Source organism: Phyllobates terribilis, unplaced genomic scaffold (genome assembly GCF_046119375.1).
Source record: "Phyllobates terribilis strain yellow unplaced genomic scaffold, ASM4611937v1 Scaffold_2__4_contigs__length_985480577, whole genome shotgun sequence".
Taxonomy (NCBI): Eukaryota; Metazoa; Chordata; class Amphibia; order Anura; family Dendrobatidae; genus Phyllobates; species Phyllobates terribilis.
This window is the reverse complement of record NW_027362762.1, coordinates 219,722,321-219,738,335: the sequence shown is the minus strand read 5'-3', so window position 1 is coordinate 219,738,335 and position 16,015 is coordinate 219,722,321. Positions and strand designations below refer to the sequence as shown.

Here is a 16,015-nt window from a genome sequence, read left to right as displayed (position 1 = left end):
ACCACTGATTGTCAGCTTTCTGTGTTCACTGTACATTGTCAGCAAGCTGCCAATCAGTGATGGGACCTGAGTTATACAGATTGGCTAGACTGACTTCCATGGAGAGTTTGTGACGTAGCTTCTGGCTTCTGGCCAGTCAGAAGCTACGCCCACAATATCAGAAGCTACGGCCACAATATGGCGCTGTGGGACCGGAGCGGAGCCGAAAAATGGTGAAGACGCCGGAGGAGGAGAATGTAACCGGGGCAGGGGACTTATGTTTAAAGACCCACTCCAGCAGTGAAAAAAAAAATACTGGAGTGGTGCTTTAAAACTATAGCACACAGTTGAGTAAGTAACACATCCCTGAAATCAGGCTCTCTGCCCCTACATTATGCTGTACTCAGATTAAACCTGCTGACATATGTCCTTTAAAGGGTTTTTCAGGAAAGTCGTGTCCTTAGGCACAGTTTGTTGAAAAAAAAAAAGATTTTGTTTTACTCATCCTCCATGGGTCCAGCACCGAGTCTCCACCAAATGCTGCCCCAGAATCTGAAGTTGTCTGTAGCGCTGACTTCCCGTCAATAGTGCTGCAGCCAAACACTGATCTTAGAAACTGGTGTCATCTACCCGGGCTAAGTCGCTGAGCACAGTGATTCGCTGCAGTGATGTCAATGTGGTGTCTGTGTGAGAACAGTTTTGTTTTTTTTACAAAAAACTGTGCCTAAGGACACAACATTCCTGAAAATGGAAAACTGCTTAATGCTTTGAACACATCTGATTGCCTTTTGAACTATATTTTATATGATTTTGTCATTTTTTTATGAATACTGAGGACAGTAACTATGAAATGTTATCTAAATTTGGACAATATAATACGCCAAATACACAAAGAGCAATTACAGTTGGATATATCACTATACTGTAGAATGCTACCATAATTATGCTGTAAACCCTGTCAAAATACAGCTTGAATAAAGTAATTTTGTGCACACAAGTTCATATGCACTCATAAGTTAAAAATAGTGCACATATGAACCACAATTATTGTGGGCCAGAAAATACAGGCTTGATAAAGGGAAAAAAAATAAAAATTCTTAAAAATATTATTTAGCTTAGCTAATCAGGGATGTTGCTGTGCTTCACCTCTGGATTAATTAAGTGCTTGTTCACATGTTGTGTTTTATTCACATTTTCCTGCGAAAAACACAGCATTTTACTGTCCCAGCAAAGTGAATAAGATTTCTGAACTCGAATGTATATGTTGCTTATTTTTTCCTTGTAGATTTGAAGTACCGTAGTTACATATCTGCAGCACATCAATTCTTTAAACATTTTTGCAGTGTTTTTTACCCATTAAAATGAATGGGGGAAAAAAAAGCATCAAAAACTCACACAAAAATGTGCGCTTTGCACTTCTTTCATCAGATGTGATATATGCAAATCCTTTGCTATATGCTTGATATTTCTGGCATATCCATTGTATATATCTGTATACGTGTGCTCCTCCTAATCTTGGGATTATACCGAACCGGGATCCCAATGTGCTATGTTGTGATAGCGGGACTATATTGTGCAATCATGGGACCTTTTTAGACCCTGAATGTTATGATCATTGGAGATTGTTATTGGTTTCTTTAAACCACATGAGTATCGTTTTTTGGCATATAATACACTTTTAACTGTTTTTAAACTCTGTCTATTTCTCCTAATAAAGAAGGATTTGTATTTTTTATAGATTCTCAGGCATGCTCATTGCTAAGTAGTTTTCTTCTCCTTGTATACTATATTCTCCCAAAAGTCTTGGCGATCATCAAGATGTTATCTGGCAAAGCCTTTAATGTTATTTTTGCTCAGCAGTGGTTTTCGCCTTGGAACTCTGCCATGCATGCCATTGTTGCCCAGTCTCTTTCTTATGGTGAAGTCATGAACACTGACCCAATCTGAGGCAAGTAAGGCCTGCAGTTATTTGGGTGTTGTCTTGGGGTCTTTTGTGACCTCTTGAATGAGTCTCTTGGGGTAATTTTGGTCGGCCGGCAGCTCCTGGGAAGGTTCACCACTGTTACATGTTTTCACCATTTGTGGATAATTGCTCTCACTGTGGTTCACTGGAGTCCCAAAGCATGAGAAACTGCTTTATAACCTTTTCCAGAATGATAAATCTCAATTACTTTGTTTCTCTTTTGTTCCTGAATTTCTTTGGATCGCAGCATGATGTCTAGCTTTTGAGGATCTTTTGGTCTACTTCACTTTATCAGACAGGTCCTATTTAAGTGATTTCTTGATTCAGAACTGGTGTGGTAGTAATCAGGCCTGTGTGTGGCTAGGGAGATTGAACTCAACTTCCCAAAGATATGATAAACCACGGTTAATTTATGTTTTAAGGAGGGAGGGAATACCTTTTTCACAGGGCCCTGTAGGTTTGGAATTCTTTTAACCTTAATAATAAAGACCTTCATTTAAAAACTACACTGTGTAGTTATAATAACTTGTGTTCTTTTTGTCTAATATTTAAATTTGTTTTGTGATCTGAAACATTTAAATGTGACAAACATGCAAAAGAATAAGAAATCAGGAAGGGGGCAAACACTTTTTCACACCATGGTACCTCCCTAAAATATACAATAAGAAGTGATCACTTCACTTTACTAATGGTGACCTATCCTTAGATTAGGTCATCAAAAGCTGATCTATGGGGATCCAATATCCGCTGTGACCCCCCACGATCATCTCTTAGTAGCTCCGGTTGAACAGCACAGCTCCTTCCAAAGTGGAGCGACCGCTGCACAGAACAGCAGATCAGCTACTACTAAAGAGGATCGCCGCAATCAGAAAAAGCAACATTCACATTCAAGTGTGCCCTCAAAACTCCTCTAAACAACACTACTTCACCACCCTTGTATCTTTTTTTTACCCCACATAGTTATTCAACACATTTAACTTCCTCCTCCGCCCACCACCACCCCTTCTGACCTCCCTCATCTTTGCAGGAGACTTTTCTGCATATTTCAAATATAACATTGACCAAACAAGACAAGACTTTACTGCACAACCACCACAACCCCCACGTATAACAGACACCTGCCCTTCCCTGATAACCTACCTCCCCACAATCACTGTAGGAGAGCTTTCTCATCTCCTCACCAAATCCCACTTCACACCATGCCATCCCAATTGCTCTCCAACCTCACCATCACGCTAGTCTCTGCCCGAACCCATCACTTTGTTATTGTTAACTTCTGCTACCTTCCCTTTTGCTTTCAAACATACCACGATCACACCTATCCTGAAGAAACCATCCCTTCACCCGACCTCTGCATCCAGCTATCGTCCCATGCCATTGCTCCCATTTGCCTCCAAACTCCTTGAACAGCATGTCCATACTCAATTTTCCTCCCACCTCGCACCTGACTCAATCTTTGACGACCTACTGTGGGGCTTCCGTCACCACCACTCCACTGAAACTGCCTTGACCAAAATTACTAACGACTTACCACCAAAGCTAACAGACAATTCTCTATACTCCTCCTTCAAGACCTGTTCTCTGCCTTTGACACAGTCGACCACTCCCTCCTACTACAAATCCTCTCTTCCCTTGGTGTCAAAGATCTTGACCTCTCTTGGATTTCCTCATACCTTTCTAACCACACATTTAGTGTCTCCCATTCCCATACTACCTCTTCACCCCACCCTCTCTCTGTTGGTGTCCCTCAAGGCTCTATCCTATGACCCCCTACTCTAATCAATCTATACCATTGGCCTAAGACAGCTCATTAAGTCCCATTGCTTCCAGTACCACCTACACCCCCTCTAGAATTCTGTGCCTCAACACATCCGACTATCCGCCACATTCAGAACCTTCAGATGGAACTTAAAAACGTACCTATTCGGGAAGGCTTACAGCCCCCGCAATGACTCACTGCCACCTCCTCATCACCGAATCTGCAGCAACCCCCTACCCATTATCCTGTAAACTACAAGCCCGTAAGGGAAGGCCCTCTCCTTTCTGTACCAGTCTGTCATTGTTAGTCTGTTCACTGTATTTTATATTTGTATTTTGAATGTAAGCCCTTCTCATGTACAGCACGATGGAATCAATGGTGCTTTAAAAATAAATAATAATAAAGAGAATATCACTTTACCACTCTCATACTGAAGACCTAACCTCACAAATATTAAAAATATAGTTCTCTACTCCGAGAAAATCTCCTCCTTGTACAATGATAAAAGAGCCTCTGTCTTGTTTCTCATAGAACATGACTGCTACAAACTTTTCATTACGCTGCAAGAATCCAGCACTGCATCCAGGTACTGCAAGTCTAAATCTTACAACTTCTTTTAACATGAAATCTTGATTTTGCATATGTACTTGTAAGAACTAGCACACTATATTAAATACATGTTTTTTTCTAAAGGTAACCTGTCAGTTGATTCATGATGCCAAACCACGGGCAGCATGAATCAAAGCCGGGCTGCACGATTGAAATGTTCCAAAGTTTTAGAGAAAACATAGTTTGAAGATTTGACAAGGGGACATAACTGGGCACAAGAATAGTCTAATGCTGCTGGCAGGCTTTTCCCAGCACCACTGTAGGTGACTAACAGGTCTTTTGGTAGGGGAGGGACCAGTCAATCACTTAGAGCAGTTCTGGGAAAAGCCATTTTCTCTGAAACATACTGGCGTTTCAGAGAAAAATATACCTGGCTGTGCAATTTTATGACGCATGAATCTGCTGATAGGTCCCCTTTAAATTCAGTAAAAACAAGGGTAAAATGAACTAACAAAATCATAAATAACCTAATTTTACACATATGCTATTATAATATCTTCTTACATGAACGTGCAAAAATAGAAAAGTAAAGCCATAAAAGCCTAATGAATCATTTAGTCAGACAGTTCGATCATTTGTACCTAAGCCCGGATGACCCTGAAACAGAACTTTCTGAAGTAATGAAATTTGTCATTTAAACTGAAGCACAGATAAGATTTAGCACATGAGACCTCTCCTAAAATAGTTTTCCAGTAATCACAGTGACAGCTTCATAATTTGACGACATATGACTCAATTAACTTCCTTACAGATGTGAGTGGGAGCTGTCGGGAAGCTGCAGACAAAGTCTTACTCTAGTTTCATATATTTTTGGAAGACTCACACGGTGCAAAACTTTATAATCACATTACATGTGACATTGGCTTAAAAACAAGTATAGGAAGTAAAAGATATTCTCTGGAATACAGCACTCACAAGGTCTCCAAACATATACTCAAAAAAGACAGCAAGAGTCCCTTGCCTCCCTAAATACAGTACAGACCAAAAGTTTGGACACACCTTCTCATTTAAAGATTTTTTTTTTTTTTTTTTTTTTTAAAACTATGGAAATTGTACATTCACACTGAAGGCATCAAAACTATGAATTAACACATGTGGAATTATATACTTAACAAAAAAGTGTGAAACAACTGAAAATATGTCTTATATTCTAGGTTCTTCAAAGTAGCCACCTTTTGCTTTGATGACTGCTTTGCACACTCTTGGCATTCTCTTGATGAGCTTCAAGAGGTAGTCACCGGAAATGGTCTTCCAACAATCTTGAAGGAGTTCCCAGAGATGCTTAGCACTTGTTGGCCCTTTTGCCTTCACTCTGCGGTCCAGCTCACCCCAAACCATCTCGATTGGGTTCAGGTCTGGTGACTGTGGAGGCCAGGTCATCTGGAGTAGCACCCCATCACTCTCCTTCTTGGTCAAATAGCCCTTACACAGCCTGGAGGTGTGTTTGGGGTCATTGTCCTGTTGAAAAATAAATGATGGTCCAACTAAACGCAAATCGGATGGAATAGCATGCCGCTGCAAGATGCTGTGGTAGCCATGCTGGTTCAGTATGCCTTCAATTTTGAATACATCCCCAACAGTGTCACCAGCAAAGCACCCCCACACCACCACACCTCCTCCTCCATGCTTCACGGTGGGAACCAGGCATGTAGAGTCCATCCGTTCACCTTTTCTGCGTCGCACAAAGACACGGTGGTTGGAACCAAAGATCTCAAATTTGGACTCATCAGACCAAAGCACAGATTTCCACTGGTCTAATGTCCATTCCTTGTGTTATTTAGCCCAAACAAGTCTCTTCTGCTTGTTGCCTGTCCTTAGCAGTGGTTTCCTAGCAGCTATTTTACCATGAAGGCCTGCTGCACAAAGTCTCCTCTTAACAGTTGTTGAAGAGATGTGTCTGCTGCTAGAACTCTGTGTGGCATTGACCTGGTCTCTAATCTGAGCTGCTGTTAACCTGCAATTTCTGAGGCTGGTGAGTCGGATAAACTTATCCTCAGAAGCAGAGGTGACTCTTGGTCTTCCTTTCCTGGGGCGGTCCTCATGTGACCCAGTTTCTTTGTAACGCTTGATGGTTTTTGCAACTGCACTTGGGGACACTTTGAAAGTTTTCCCAATTTTTCAGACTGACTGACCTTCATTTCTAAAAGTAATGATGGCCACTCGTTTTTCTTTACTTAGAATTTGTATTATGGCAAGAAAAAAGCAGCTAACAGTCTATTCAGTAGGACTATCAGCTGTGTATCCACCCGACCTCTGCACAACACAACTGATGGTCCCAACCCCATTTAGAAGGCAAGAAATCCCACTTATTAAACCTGACAGGGCACACCTGTCAAGTGAAAACCATTTCCGGTGACTACCTCTTGAAGCTCATCAAGAGAATGCCAAGAGTGTGCAAAGCAGTCACCAAAGCAAAAGGTGGCTACTTTGAAGAACCTAGAATATAAGACATATTTTCAGTTGTTTCACACTTTTTTGTTAAGTATATAATTCCACATGTGTTAATTCATAGTTTTGATGCCTTCAGTGTGAATGTACAATTTCCATAGTCAAGAAAATACAGAAAAATCTTTAAATGAGAAGGTGTGTCCAAACTTTTGGTCTGTACTGTATGTTCTGTTAGGCCAGGTTTATAGAGTTTGTTTGTTTTTATTGTTTTTTTAGAGAATCGGTTATAAAACCCTTCCCAAAAAAAAGAGCTTACATAACCTAGGAAAACGTTTCCCATTTACTTTAGAGGAAAATCCACTTTGCATGTCACTTTTTGAAGTGAATCCCAATAACATAGGCTTCAAACTAGGCACTGTCAAATAAAAAGAGCTGCATAAAAAACTTCAGGGAAAAAATTCTTCTAAAACGTCTCGAAAAATGCTTCAAAAAGAGAAGGCCTTAAAAGTTTTTAAATGCCTCAAAAAAACTTGTTATGAACATAGCCTTAGAGGTCTCAGCAGGACAATAGATGAAGAAGTCTGTTGTACAGCTGTCTATGAGAAGATTTTTCCAAGACATGAACTACAATCTGACTGTTTTCTACCTTACCCTGTATCCTAGCCCCTTACCACCGCAGGGCCAAATTTTTCAATTCTGACCAACATCACTTTTTATGGTAATAGCTCGTTAATGCTTCAACATATCCCCCAAAAATATATCTTTGTACTGTGTTAGCCAGTAGATAGAAAAATATTAACATTTGAGAGTCCTCAGTGGTTGATACCTTTTAATGGCTAAGTGAAAAGATGATAATAAATAGCAGGTTTCGAGACTACTCATGTCTCTTCATCAGGCTCAGTATAACACAAAATCTGAAGAGTCACATATTTATAAACAACAGGGTACAGGAATAATGCAATAGATGAGACAAGCGACGTGAAGCAGAACTATCGATGTGGGAAAGAAAGAGACAGTCATAGCAGTAAATATTGGAAGTTTGCAGATAAAGAGTGTGAAAGTTTTTTTGTCCTCTGTGAGGTCTGGTCCCTCAACCAGTTGTGATGCCTCCACAGGTCTGAGGGGAACATTTCTTAATTGATGTAAAAAGACATAAATCCATGTGACACATTCATTCCTGCTTTGAAAGTGTCATACATTTGTATTATCACAATCTTCTGTCTCTGTGGGATGTGAAGTTACCCTTCATTACCAGCAATTTCATATCCATGATGCCGAGATCAGGGCTACAAAATTGTTTGGCCACAGGTAGATCTATTCTTTTTTCTTTTATTTGGTAGCGATGAAAATTGCTGGTACAGGGCTAGGAAGGGAAGAAACGCCGTTTGAATTTTGGTGCGTAATGTTTGCTAAAATAGATTTTGGATACCATGTCACATTAGGAGAAGCCCATGAGATGCCATAACAGCAGAAAAAAATCCGAAAAGTGAATCCATTTTTGGAAACTACATTTCTCATTGAATTTATCTAGGGGTCTATTCAGAATTTTAAACCCACAGCTGATTCACACAATTTTCTAACATTGGACTGTGAAAATAAAAAAATATTTTTTTTCCACTAAATTGTGGTTTTAACCCCAAATTATTAATTTTCAAAACGTCTAATAGGAGAAAATGGACAACATAATTTGTTACGCAATTTCTCCTGACTTCCCCCAATACCCAATATATGGTCAGAAATTACTTTTCAGGCACAACATGTAGTCCTAAGATGTTAATGGCCAGGAATCCATATTCGTAGCCTGTTTTTAAAGAACCCTTTAAGATATTTCACAGTAACAGTTCAGCTTGTTAGCCTTGTACTTTCTGTAATTTTCCCAACACCTGGACTGTAAAGCTCCATTATCAATGATTAGTTTATAGTATTGCTCAGTATCACATAGCTTTATTATCAATGTTTAGTGAGAACGATGCAATTTTATATTCGTTAGTGATATTTGGTGAGAATATGCTGTGTTTATAGAATGGTAAAACATCTGGTACCAGGAGCCTTTGGCATGTTTCATCTCCGGTAATATATTTGATATATTTGTTTGGTGTTAATTGACATCTGAAGAGCTGGGCACTCAGAAGAAAGATACTGTATCGAACAAATAGAATCTATCAGAATTTGTGTAAGATTTGGTTACACAAGCATTTGTTTTCAAACAAGATATAAGCTAGTGAAGATTTCTGTTAAGACAAAAGCCTGTTGACCTGTGGACTAAAAGGGGACGCCCTGACGTCACAGTGTGGATTCATCCGAGGACTATTCTCTGACTTAGCTGTTTTGCTTCTCACAGCTGATGTTTTTCCAGACAGATTATGCATGTTGCTCCTGGTGAAGTTTTTCCTGTATAGTGTGTGCTGTGAGCACTTTACCTTTGTGATTTATATTATGCAAAAGTGTAAGCAATATCACACTATTTCCCATTTTCTGTAATAATTTAATCATAATAAAAATTAATCGCCTTCTTTAAAACCGTATCCGAGCCCTTTAAATATTTGGCAAAAAACAGTGGAAAACTCAGAAGGGAAGGAGCACCATGTTGGGGTGCAGATTTTGTTGTAATGGGTTGCAGAAGCCATGTCATATCGGAAGAGTCCCTGATGGGCCCGAACAGCAGAACCCTCTCATAAGTGACCCTACTTTGCAAACTACACCTCTCAATGAATTCATATTAACACCACAGGTGTGTCACAAAATATTATACCAGTGGACGAAGAAAACATAATTACATTTTTCCACTAAAATGATGTTTTAGCCCTAGATTTTCCATTTTCACAAGGAGAAATTGGTAAAAAAGAAAAGGCCCAATAATTTGTTACACAATTTCTCCTGAACATAGCTATACCCCATATGTGGCTGCACAGTTCTGTTTGGCCACACGGAAGGGCTCAGGAGGAAGGAGTGCTATTTAACTTTTGGAGTGCAGATTTTCCAGGAATAGTTTGCAGACTCCATTTGCAGAGCCCCAAAGCGCCAGAACAGCAGAAACCCTTCTCAAGATAACTCATTCTTAGAAACCACACCCCTCAGGGAATTCATTTACAGGTGTATGGATGGTTTTGACTTCACGAGTAAGTTAAGAGAAAAAAAACAACCAGTGAATGTTGCAGAAAATTCCAAATATGCCATTCTAGTGCCCAATACATTGTAGTGCCCAGTACATTGTAGTACCATAATATTGTGCCCTGCTTGTGCTTCTGGAGACATGCACCTTATAAATTAAGTCGGTCTCCTCGCTACAGTAATGCCAAACGTGAATGCTAGCTGTGATTAAGGCAGACTGTGGGACTTAAAAGGGAGGAGGTATTTGGAAATGGGAGGGTAGATTTTGCTGGATTTCTCTGGGGAAGGTGGGGGCGAGTGAGAGGGTAGCCATGGAGCTTTTCCAGAGCCTATGTGCTAGCAGTAACGTGGCACCCCCTATATTGCTGTTAACAGATAACTGACACGAGTGGAGGGGTTGTTTTTACTTGGTTTGAGTTACGTTTATTGGTAGCATACTGGTACAGAACATTATGGATCACTTTTAAGGCTCAATTTATATTTATTCTGTGCTCTACGCTGAAAACTTACAGTACATTGGGGTTCCATCTACATCTTCTTTGAAACACGTGATTCAGCTCAAACCGTGATGGATCCATTCACTATAATGAGGCAGGCAGAGTTACTCTGGACTCCACCTGGCCTCTGTTCAGTTGTGTCCATCTTTTCAGAGATCACAAAACTGCGGTCAACTGGCCTTATGTGCACCACCAAAATACAAATACAGTTGGGTCATAGGCTAGACGGCGTCCGTCCACAGTGTCTCTGTCTTATTACAGTGAATCTTCCATTGTGGTTGTCTTCTGAACAACATACTACAGAGATTTACACGGAAACACCGATGTAACTGCTCAGAGTAGACCGCAGGATCAATGTGAACAGAGCCTTATTACAATTTTTGGACGGTAGAGTGAACAAAGCAAGAGCAGTTGAATAATTGCAGTTTTTTTTTTTACGCCATTCCTCGAGCGGTTTAAGTTATAAGATGGCTTTATTCTTCCGGTCAGTACGATTAAAGACATACCTGTTTGATACAGTCTTTTTAGATTTTGTTACTTTTACACAATAAAAGAAACCTCTATTGTACACTTTTTATCTACAAAAAGAAAGGGTTACCACCACCTTGACAGCTACTGTATAATTTTTTATTTTTTTCTGCCGATAGAGTCATGTGAGTGCTTGACTTTATGAAGGATGAGTTGTAGATTTTATTGGTACCATTTTGGGGTGCACAACATTCTTTAATCACTTTATATTCTGTTTTTTGGGAAGCAGAGCCAACAAAAACCAACAGTTCAGGAATTGCTTTTGATATGCCGCTCATCGCATGGTAAACGTGATATGACAGCTTTATTCTTTGGGTCAGAATGATTACAGTGATACAACAATTATGCAGCTTTTTAGGTTTTGCAACTTTAACACAATAAAAAGTATTTTATAGAAAAAAAAAACTGTTTTTGAATCGCCTTATTCTAAACACTAAAACATTTTTATTTTTGCACTGATGGAGCTTAGTGGGGAATGCCACTTTTATTTATATGAGACTTTATGATTGCGTTTTATTGCATTTTTTGTTCGGTGTTGAAAATATACAGTTTTGCAATGTTTTTTGTTTATTTTTTAAGGTATTCACTGTAGGGGTTAAATAGCTTGGCAGTTATATAAGAAGTGTGGTTCGGAAGCTGTGATACCAAACATGAGTACTTTTTTTGTTTTCGCACAAAATATGCCTATTTATTATCGTAATATTTTTTCATTCTTTATTTTGGGGGTTATTTTTTATATTTTCATTAGACCTTCTATGGAACTTTAATTTTTATTTCTTTGGTCACTGTTCTAATGCATTGCAATACACATATACTGCAATGTTTTAGAGTTGTCAGTTTCCCACTAACAAAATGCCTTTTAGACCCTGCTTATAGCAGAGTCTAATAGGCCACCGTAGCTGACAGACCAGGAGGTCATTATTTGACCATCAACAGTCCGCAATTATGTTGTGGGAGTACCAAAGCGGTGAGAGAGGGAGCCACTTCCCTCTATTAACCTTCTAAATGAAGCAAGCGCTATTGATCGTGGCATTTAGAGGGTTAAACAGCCTGTGCCCACACTGGCTCTTGCTGTTACAGCAGGAGCTTGGCTGTCAGTTAAGCCAAGCTCATCCTGTCAGTTAAACCGAGCTCCTGGCAGCGAATGAGCGGCCACAGCTCCTGTTCCCACATAATCACCATGACATACCAGTACGTCAGCTTGAGGGAACATATGTTGGGAAGGGGTTAAACTATTAAAAAATGTATTGTCAAATTGTTGGAAGACCATTTCCGGTGACTACCTCTTGAAGCTCATTAAGAGAATGCCAAGAGTGTGCAAAGCAGTCATCAAAGCAAAAGGTGGCTACTTTGAAGAACCTAGAATAGAAGACATATTTTCAGTTGTTTCACACTTTTTTGTTAAGTCTATAATTCGACATGTGTTAATTCATAGTTTTGATGCCTTCAGTGTGAATGTACAATTTTCAAAGTCATGAAAATACAGAAAAATCTTTAAATGAGAAGGTGTGTCCAAACTTTTGGTCTGTACTGTATATGCACATATAAATACACACACATACAGTGGGTACGGGAAGTATTCTGACCTCTTGAAATTTTTCACTCTTTGCTTCATTGTAACCATTTAGTAAATTGTAAAAAGTTACATTTTTTTCTCGTTAAAGTACACTCTGCACCCCATCTTGACTGAAAAAAACAGAAATGTAGACATTTTTGCAAATTATTAAAAAAGAAAAACTGAAATAGCACATGGTCATAAGTATTTAGACCCTTTGCTCAGACAATCATATTTAAGTCACGTGCTGTCCATTTCCTTGTGATCCTCCTTGAGATGGTTCTACTTCTTCATTGGAGTCAAGCTGTGTTTAATTAAACCGATAGGACTTGATTTGGAAAGACACACACCTGTATATATAAGACCTCACAGCTTTCATTGAAGATGAAACATGGCTAGGTCTTTCAGCGTGACAATGATCCCAAGCACACCGCTAGGGTAACAAAGGAGTGGCTTCGTAAGAAGCATTTCAAGGTCCTGGAGTGGCCTAGCCAGTCTCCAGATCTAAACCCTATAGAAAACCTTTGGAGGGAGTTGAAAGTCCATGTTGCCAAGTGACAGCCCCACAACATCACTGCTCTAGAGGAGATCTGCAAGGAGGAATGGGCCAACATACAAGCAACAGTGTGTGCCAACCTTGTGAAGACAAAGAAAAAGTTTGACCTCTCATTGCCAACAAAGGATATATAACAAAGTACTGAGATGAACTTTTGTAATTGACCAAATACTTATCTTCCACCAAAATTTGAAAAGAAATTCTTTCCAAATCAGACAATGTGATTTTCAGGATTTGTTTTCTCATTTGGTCTCTCATAGTTGGAGTCTACCTATGATGTCAATTACAGGCCTCTCTCATCTTTTTAAGTGGGAGAACTAGCACAATTGGTGGCTAACTAAATACTTTTTTGCCCCACTGTATACACATACACATATATATATTTCATCAAGACACAGGCAGCACGCTAATCTTCAGTGAAAAATGGTGGTTTATTGATATACAGTAGGGTTGAGCGAGTATGTTCTGTTCGAGTATGCTCGGGCCGAGCTCCGAGTATTTACAGCTGCTCGGTGATCAGGTTAAATCGCTCAAGTGTGCATGATTTGCAACTGTTTGACAGTTTTATTACATGTGAGGAATGTGTAAGAAATAGACATTCCTCACATGTAATAAAGCTGTCAAACAGTTGCAAATCATGCACACGGGAGCGATTTAACCATATCACCGACCAGTTGTAAATACTCGGAGCTCGGCCCAAGCATACTCGGCGAAAGGGTTAATAGAACATACTCGCTCAACACTAATATACAGTCATAGCGCGGCTCCCAATACAGACTTATTTAAATACCGCAAGCAGTCTGTATTGGGAGCTGCGCTTGCGCAGTGTGTATTGCCATGATGAGCGGCTCCCTGTATATATACAGAATGATTAGAGAGGACTATGTTGATGTTTAAATTTTGTCTTTTAACAGGTGAAGTTGTTCTTCTATAATTTCCAGGACGTTATCTAAAATGGGAGGGCAGGACTGTATGGGATAAAAATATGGGTTACTATTCCTGTATGATTAATTCAAATTCACTGAGTTATCTAGGGATTCGCTGGCTAGATGTTGTAGTTTCAATAAAGAACATTGTTCCTCAAAATTATTGATATTTGTAGCTTCTATATTCGCAGGTATAGCAAATTCATCCAGCACAGCCTGTTTCACCGAGGATCCATCATCTTCCATGAAATGACAGAGCAAGGTGATTTTCTTGAAAATTTATTTATATTTAATAAGGTCTTATACATGTCAAATTCATTTGTAGGAGAAAAGAATAACCCTTTAGATAATAACTGGAGTTGAGAATCATTGAGTATATAAAACTGGATAAGTTGATAACTGGCAGGCTCAGGTTTTCTTTGGCCATTTGGCTGGTGTAATTATTCCTCCAGTTTTTCCTAGGAGAGGCGTGAAAGAAATCATTACAAAAGTTGTCTAAGAGCCAAGGACCACCCATGGAAAGCTACAAAAAGACCTGGAATCAGCATTACTAATAGAAAACTATAAGTAATGCACTGAACCTCCAAGGCCTGTATGCACGCTCACCACGCAAGACTCCATTGCTGAACAAAAAACATGTTCTAGCGCGTTTAATGTTTGCTCACACAACCTTTAGACAAGCCTGTGAAATACTGGGAGAAAATAGTTTGGTCAGGTGAGACCAAAATTTAACTCTTTGGATGCCAAAATACATATCATGTTTGGAGGCCAAAAAGGTACTGCTTATCATCCCAAAATACCATACCAACAGTGAAGTTTAGAGGTGGGAACATCATGGTGTGGGGCTGTTTTCAAGCATACAGCACCGGTAAACTTCATATAATTGAAGGAAGGATGAATGGTCAAATTTACCGAGACATTCCTGATAAAAATCTGCTGCGATCTACCAGGATGATGAAGATAAAATGAGAGTGGACATTACAGCAAAATAATTATTCCAAACACACAGCCAAGGAAACTCTCAATTGATTTCCGAAAAAGAAAATAAAGCTGCTAGAATGGCCCAGCCAATCACATAACCTGAATATAATACAACATTTATGGAAGGAACTAAAGCTCAGAGTTCATGGAAGGAGTCTACGGAACCTTCAGGATTTGAAGTGTGTTTGTGTGAAAGAATGGGTCGAAAATCACACCTGAGCAATGCATGCAACTAGTTTCTCCATACAGAAGGTTTCTTGAAGCTGTCATCACCAACAAAGGCTTTTGTACAAGTATTAAATAACTTTTAGTAAGCGTGTTCAATACTTTCCCTGTGTCATTTCTTATTATTATACATAACTTACCGTAATTTATGGACATCTATGGTTTTGATTTCTTTGCTATCTGGTGAAAATTTAATGTCAATAGCACCTTTAGAAATATAGTCGCTTGCAAAAGCATTCACCCCAACCTCCCCGTTGCCTTTTTACTTATTTTGTTACACTAAACCTGTGTTTAAATATTTTTGTAATCCGATTTGTGTGTGATGCATCAGCACTAAATAGTCTAAGTTGGTGAAGTGAGAAAAATATAGGCATGAATTAAATTGGTTATTAAATAACTAAAAATTGTCATGTGCATATCTATTCACCCCTTATGTGATGAAGCCCCTAAAAATTTCTGGTGCAAGCAATTACCTTCAGAAGTCACATGCTTAGTGAAAGGAAGTCCGCCTGTGTGCAATCTAAGTGTCACATGGTCTGTCAGTATACACATACCTTTCCTGAAAGGCCACAGAGGCTGCAACACCATTACGCAAGAGGCACCACTAACCAATCAGCACCATGAAGACCAAGAAGATCTCCAAACAAGTCAGGGACAAAGTTGTTGAAGTACAAGTCAGGGTTGGGTTATAAAAAAAAAATATGCACAATCAAATCCATTATCATCAAATGGAAAGAACAAACTACCACAACAATAGAGAGTGCCATCCACCAAAACTCTCAGCCAGGGCAAGGTGGGCATTCATCAGAGAGGCAGCACAGACACCAAAGGTAATCCTGAAGGAGCTGCAGAGTTCCCAGGCAGAGACTGGAGTATCTGTTCATATAACCACAGTAAGTTGTACAACCCATAGAAGTGGCCTTTATGGAAGAGTGGGC

At 39.4% G+C, this 16,015-nt stretch overlaps 1 protein-coding gene across 1 annotated transcript in view; it reads right to left on the bottom strand.

Moving 5' to 3' along the window:
- The window catches only part of VWA8 (von Willebrand factor A domain containing 8), a 524,780-nt gene that overhangs the window by 492,019 nt on the left and 16,746 nt on the right, over nt 1-16,015 (bottom strand). The gene's annotated exons all lie outside the window — the stretch shown is intronic.